Consider the following 6,550-nt stretch of genomic DNA (forward strand, 5'->3'; position numbering starts at 1 on the left):
CGCCCCCTGGCTGCTGCCCAGCTGGGTGGCACTCTGAGGTTTCTCAAAGGGCCCGGTCATTGTGTGATAGGTTGATGTCATGGTTCTTCGGCTTTCTCTCTATTTCTGAGTGTCTTTACATCAGTGTGAGATCATCATAGATCAACCCCCAGCATAGCTCACCAAATCCCTACTAGCCCTACTGGGGGGGCTTTCGGCTGGGATCGGCTCAGTGTGACCCCTACCAGCCCTGCTGAGGGGCTCTCAGCTGGGACTGGCTCAGTGCGGCCCCTACCGGCCCTGCCAGGGGGGCTCACAGCTTGGGATCGGCTCAGTGTGGCCCCTACCGGTCCTGCTGGGGGGGCTTACAGCTGGGACCTGCTCAGCATGGCCCCTACCAGCCTGACCAGGGGGCAGGTCCCATCCCAGACCGGCTCAGCTTTTCTTTCCCTCTGTCCCATTCTCCGGCTTTCCCAGTGGCTCTGTTATGAAGCTGGGTGAAACCAAGTTATGGGTGAGATTAACGCCTCATTAGGCCTTGTGGGTGTGAATGCACCTGTCCCTTGGCTCACCCTAAAGAGGAATTAATCTCAAGTCCCCCTAGGCCCACAAGGAGGGTGTGAACCCAGCCCGGAGGTTTGGGCTGGATGGGTGGGGAAGGCTTTGGCTGAGGCTTGTTTTGTATGGGTGTGGGGCGGCGTGTGGGGGGAGGCGGACCATAGCCGCTGACTTTTGAAGAGATGTGTGTGTTTGGCCGGGGGAAGGGCACTCTGACCGATCTGTGGGGGGGGAGGCTATTTTCAGCATAGTTATACACTTCTTTCATATTCTCGTTACTGAATGCGGCTATCTTCGTCACACGTAGTGCCCTGAGATGGTCTCCATCGGGGCCGTCCCTACCGATTATGCTGCCCTAGGCACCCCGAGCACCTGCTCCCCCCTCCACCCCCGGGGACGGTCTGGGCTGCGCTCAAGGCCTGCGGGGCCACGGAGGCAGGAGCTGTCGGGAGCCGCAGAAGTGCAGAGCAGCCCAGGGGATTAGCAGGGGGGACCTGGCGCTGGGAGCAGGAAGCGGAACGACCTGGCCCCCGCCGGCTCTGCTACTCCCGTCCCAGCTGTGTTGCTCAGGGGAAGGGGTCCGCCCCCCCCCCACTGGCAGCAGGAAGTGGAGCGACACAGCGGGGAACCAGCAGAGTGGAGTGGGCTGGGGCACTCTGCTTCCCGCCACCGCGGGTGAGTGCCAGGATAGGCCTGACCCCTGCTGCCAGCACCAGGCCCCCCTGCTAATCACCTGGGCTGCGTCCGTCACTGGGGGGAAAGGGGGGCTTGGGAGAAGGAGTGGAAAATGGTGGTGGGCTGGGGAAGGGTAGAGGCGGGGTGGGGTGGAGGGAGTTGTCCCAGGCCCCGCACCCTCCTAGGAACGCACGAGGGGCCAGCTGCGGGATGGAGCTGGCCACTGGTGCTGCCACATACAAAGCACACAGCTGCATAGGGCACCATGAAATTTGGGGCAATTTGGTGCCCTATTCTGCGTATGCCTAAGGATGGCCCTGGTCTTGATGCACGGTAAGGACAGCTACATGCTTCATTGTATCTGTCCCACTGATGACTGGAGATAAGTTTTAAGTCTTCTGAAGCTGGAGAATTTCAGGATGATACAGGCACAGTGAGAAGGAGTCTTATATATTTGCAGTACTCTGGAAACATAGTGCTTCCAGAGTACTGAAAATGCGTCCAAGATCGCTTTGTTGATGGGTAACAGCTAATTTAGGCACCATCATTTTGTATGTGTAATTGGGAATGGATTATATTTTGCCGTGTGCATTTCTTTGCATTTGACATTGAATTTCACCTGCCATTTTGTTGCCTAGTCACCCGGTTTTGTGAGATCCCTTTGTAACTGTTCACAGTCTGTTTTGGACTGAACTATCTTGAGTAATTCTGTATTAGCTGCAGACTTTGCCACCTCCCTGTTTACCCCTTTTTGCAGCTCATTTATGAATACGTTGAACAGCCCTGATCCCAGACCAGCACAGACCCCGGGGGAACACCTCTATTTACTTCTCTCCATTCTGAAAATGGGCCATTTATTCCTACCCTTTGTTTCCTCTCTTGTAACTGGAGTGCCTGGCAATGCTTTCAGGATCATCTAAGGGTCCTTAATTTAATTTAACTGACAAGCCTTTTATCTTAATCACGTTGCCTCTGTTTATAAACGAACTCTCTGCCCCAAGAGTGGGAGTTGTTAGCAGCCTGGAATTCATCACATTCCACACTCAAGCTCTGCCTCCTTGGTGCCGAGCACCCCTATTTTTTTGTGGGTGCTTAAGCCCCCCCTGGAGCACCATAGAATCAGACAGGACTAGAGACAGGCCGAGCAGTGGCAAGGAAGCAGGGCGTGATGCTAGGAGAAGCGCAGAGGAAGGTTTGGGGCTGGGGAATGGCTGGCTGAGAGAAGCCTGAGCTGTGAGCCAAGAAGCTCTCCCTGGGCTGGGGTCCGCCTGCATCCTTGAGGACTTTGCACGTTCCCTGCTGTGCATCAGCCAGGCTGCACCAAAGCAGACACCAGACTCTGTTGTCGGTTTCTGCTTCCAGCTGGAACATCCCCAGCATGGCCCGGCTCGGGTTGGAAGGGGGCCACAGCGCTCCCCTGCCCTCTGCCCCCTCCCCTGCCTTTCTCTGGCGCTGCCTGCTGCTGGGACATCCCGTTCCACTCTGGGGACTTCCTCGTGGAACATTGCTGGGACACAGCAATGAACCCCACCCGTGCCATCATCTTTGTGTTTCCAGAGCAGAATCCCATAAGGGAGCAAGGCAGGCATTTGTTCCTGTCACTGGGGAACTGGCATCGCCCAGGGCTCCGGGCCAGGATGCCGGTTGTTGGTTACATCAGAACTTGCTGCAACTCAGTTTTGCAAATTGAGATGTTCTTCCCCTTTGTAAAGGAAACTAAAGGACACGGTGAATCTCCTGCTGGTGGTGGGAGCAGGGGCAGTGGGGGGACGCCAGAACTGGCGCAGTGAGGTCACTGCAGTGCCCAGCACAGAGTGCTGTCTGTGCTGAGGAATGGATCATGGAGCTCAGCCAGGTCTTCCCATCTCCGGCCTGATGCAGTCCATGCTCCTCTCCAGCCAGGGCAGCAGATCCTGTCCTTTAAAATGAAAGGTGAGAGTCTCCCATACCCCTCGCCTGCCGGAGCTATGGGGAAACACCCAACCCTGCAAGAGTAGCAATAACATTGTGGGAGTTGGTGACACTGCAATGGTGACACACATGTGGTCACCCCAAGGAGATACTCACATCTCCTCTCTCTCTCTCTGTCTCTCTCTCTCCTCTGTAACACACACACACACACACACACACACACACACACACACACACACACACACACACACATATCAGTGACAGGCACATACTCACATGGAAATGCCAGAAAGAGAGACATACAGCTTGCATACACTCCTGGACACATCAGATACACACGCACACTAGAACCTGAAGATTTTGTCCACACACAAACTGGAACTAAAGCAGGTGATTTGTTCCTGATTTAAGCTCAATTGAAATTGGAGGCTGTTAACCAGCTGTATAAGAATCAACACCCAGACCAGTGTAGCAACATGCCTGGAACATGGAAAAAGCAACACAGGTTCAGGAGGGAAGAGTTTGGTGGAGGCACCAAGGAGTCAGTCTGTGTGCACATGACTGGAATGTCAGTTGCAGTTGCAGCATCTCTGCAAATAGTTATCTTAATAAAGAGTCTGTTTAATTTTACAAGCACTGTTATTATCCAGCACAAGCTACGGGAATTGTGGTGGCAGCAGCCAGGCTAGTGAGCCGCACAGCAAGGAAGAGAGTATGATTAACAGGCAAATAAAGCAGCATCTAGAACCACAGCAAACAGGCAGCACAGAGGGACTCAGCGCACCAGGAATGTTGGATTTTGAGACAAAAACCTCTCCCAAGTCTTGGAGCAAGAATTGAATCTTTGCACAGAGCTGCTCATGGGGGAGAAAATTAAGGGAAAACTTTTGTACTTTATCACTGGGGAAAAGGAGGAGAAGTGCGTGAGACACGTGCCAGGAATAATGCCTCAAGCACTGGTAGAGCTGATAAAGGGGTCTGACCCCAGACAAACAGGAGAGAGCATAGATGGCTGGTGCCTTCTCATACTGGGGGGCATCAGCTAAAGGGGAGAACGTGAGACCTCCCCATGTGACTCTTCCCTTCCCTGCCCCCAGCCTGGGGCCCCTGCACTCTCCCAGTCCCTTCCCCACCCCATGGTACCTGGGGGGCTCTCCCTAGCAGACAGACCCCGGGGCCACTCTGGATGTTGCCTGGTTCAGCACTGCAGGTACCTGGGAGAGTGCCTGGCTGTGGTGGCAGCGGGCTGCCCCTGCCTAGGCTTGGCTTCCCGGAGAGCGGCTGAGCGAGTCGGAGCTGCCCCTCTCGGCAGGCTCAGAGTCGGCTCCTGTCCCCAGAAGCTGAGCCTGAGAGACTGCTTTTTTTACACAAACCCAAGAAACAGATGAGGGAACAGATCCTGATGTTACACAGCTGAGAACTCTGGCACGCACGTGTAACTGGAGACATAAGAGAGTCCCTAATTAGAGACAGGATTGTCCATGGGGCACGGGAATCCTGCTTACAGGAAAGCTTGTTGAGAGAAGCAGATCTTACCCAGGAGAAATGCCTCCAAAGAGCAACGGCAGCTGAACTGTCCAAGGAAAGGATCAAACGCAGCCAGCCATTAGTGCAGGTTCAAGCACATGGAACCCAGAAAGCAGGAGCAGGAGCTGGACTAACAACGCAGGCAGCATAGGCCAGTGCTGTGGCAAGCAGCCTGAAAGGCTGACAGACAAATGCCTCCCTAAGGGGAGCAGCACAAGGGATGTGGGAACCAGAACCACTTAATGCCCCCGGGCTGCAGCTGCCCCAGGCCAAAAAGGCTGCATGGGAATTTGAGGTTTTGTGAGTTAGAGTTCGTGTCTGCTTTACCCATGTATGTTGTGTCCCTCAGCCCCCAAGGCTGACCAGAGCCTTGATCACCAAGGAGTCCCAGTCCCTGAGGGGTCCCTTCTCCCAACTCACCCTGGGCAAACGCTGACTCAGCACTGGCACCCCGCTCCCTGCTCTGACGCACTCAGAGCCTCGCTGAGTGGGAAGCTGAGTTACGTTGCTGTGGCAGCGCGGTCCCCGGAAGGACATGCTGAACGCTGGCCGTGGAGCGGCACGCACAGTGCGAGCGTCAGTCCCGCTCCGACGTGGCTGCCGTCCAGATCCTGGGCCTCTGGGAACGTGGAACAAAGTCAAGAGGCAGAGGGAGGGAGAGGAGATGAGGAAGGGATGGGGATGGAGAGCTTGGCTGCAAGTCACCCCGACTGAGCCCCTCCCTCTGGGGAGAGATTTGCTTCCCCTGGGTCACCGCATGCCAGCGGCTTCCTCTGCACAGGCGAGGCAGCTGACAGGGCTCCTGCTTGGGCATAGGAGCAGCAGCTTCCAGTCTCCTGTGAGCTGCCCCCATGCAGCCCTGTCAGAGTAAGACACGGACGCTCTCTCGGGACCCAGGTGTGCAGCAGGAGGCTCCCTGGAGGGTGGTGCGCGGGGTGCGCGTTGGCTCTGAGACCCTAGTGTGGCACTAACCGCGTGATAGACCAGGGTGAGAACTGCCCGGGCTCTGCAGCACAGACGGCGTTCCACTTTCATCGAAATGCTTCAGGCTGAACCCCAGGAAAGAGGGACAACAGCACGCTGGGCTGGACTGGTGCGGGCCTGACTCTCCTCTGCCTACCCTGGTGTAAATCAGGAATGCCTCCCTGGCTCAGTGGGGCTGATTCCCTGTCACATACATAGTTTTAGGCCAGTGGAACTCCATGAATGGGCCAGCTCCTCGCCTGATGTCAGTCTGCATTGCTCCTTTGAAACCAGTGCCAATTTACACCAGCTGAGAATCTGGCTCAGTGGACTTACTCTAGATTTCCTCTGGTTCCAGGTCAGAGTTAGGCCCATCAGCCTCTGTGGGTGCAGCCCTGGTGGGAATGAGAGGAGAACGTGGCCCAGTGGTCTCTATGCCATTGGGCACGTGTTTGCATTCAGCAGCTACCCCAGGCCTTGGAGACACAATTCCTGGCTCAGCTGGTGCCGGGCCCTTGGCATGTGATGTCAGATCTGCTTGGCTGGAGACACTGAACTGCTTTCCTGTTGGCTTGCCAGCCGTTTCCTGAGTTGCTGACTTGTGCAATATGAATGGAAGTGCACTGGCCCACTGTGGCCAGGCTGGCACAGAGCCAGGCCAGGACCACTTAGCTAGACCTCCTCAATCCCTGAGGGCAGCCCCTGGTGGAGCTGGGGCAGAGTTTGGGCTTAATTTAGAAATTCCCATCTGGTTTTGGGTTAGGCAGAATTCCTGCCATGACTCTGACATGGTTGCAAGAAACATCTGCTCTGAAACCACTGGGACTGGACTGACAGGGAGCAGCAGCAGTACAATAGGTGGATCAGGGCATGAGCCAGCCCCATGGAAAACAGAACTGATTCAGACTGTCTGCTGACTTGACCCAAAACCCCAGGT

This window comes from Gopherus flavomarginatus, chromosome 20 (assembly GCF_025201925.1).
Source record: "Gopherus flavomarginatus isolate rGopFla2 chromosome 20, rGopFla2.mat.asm, whole genome shotgun sequence".
Lineage (NCBI taxonomy): Eukaryota > Metazoa > Chordata > Testudines > Testudinidae > Gopherus > Gopherus flavomarginatus.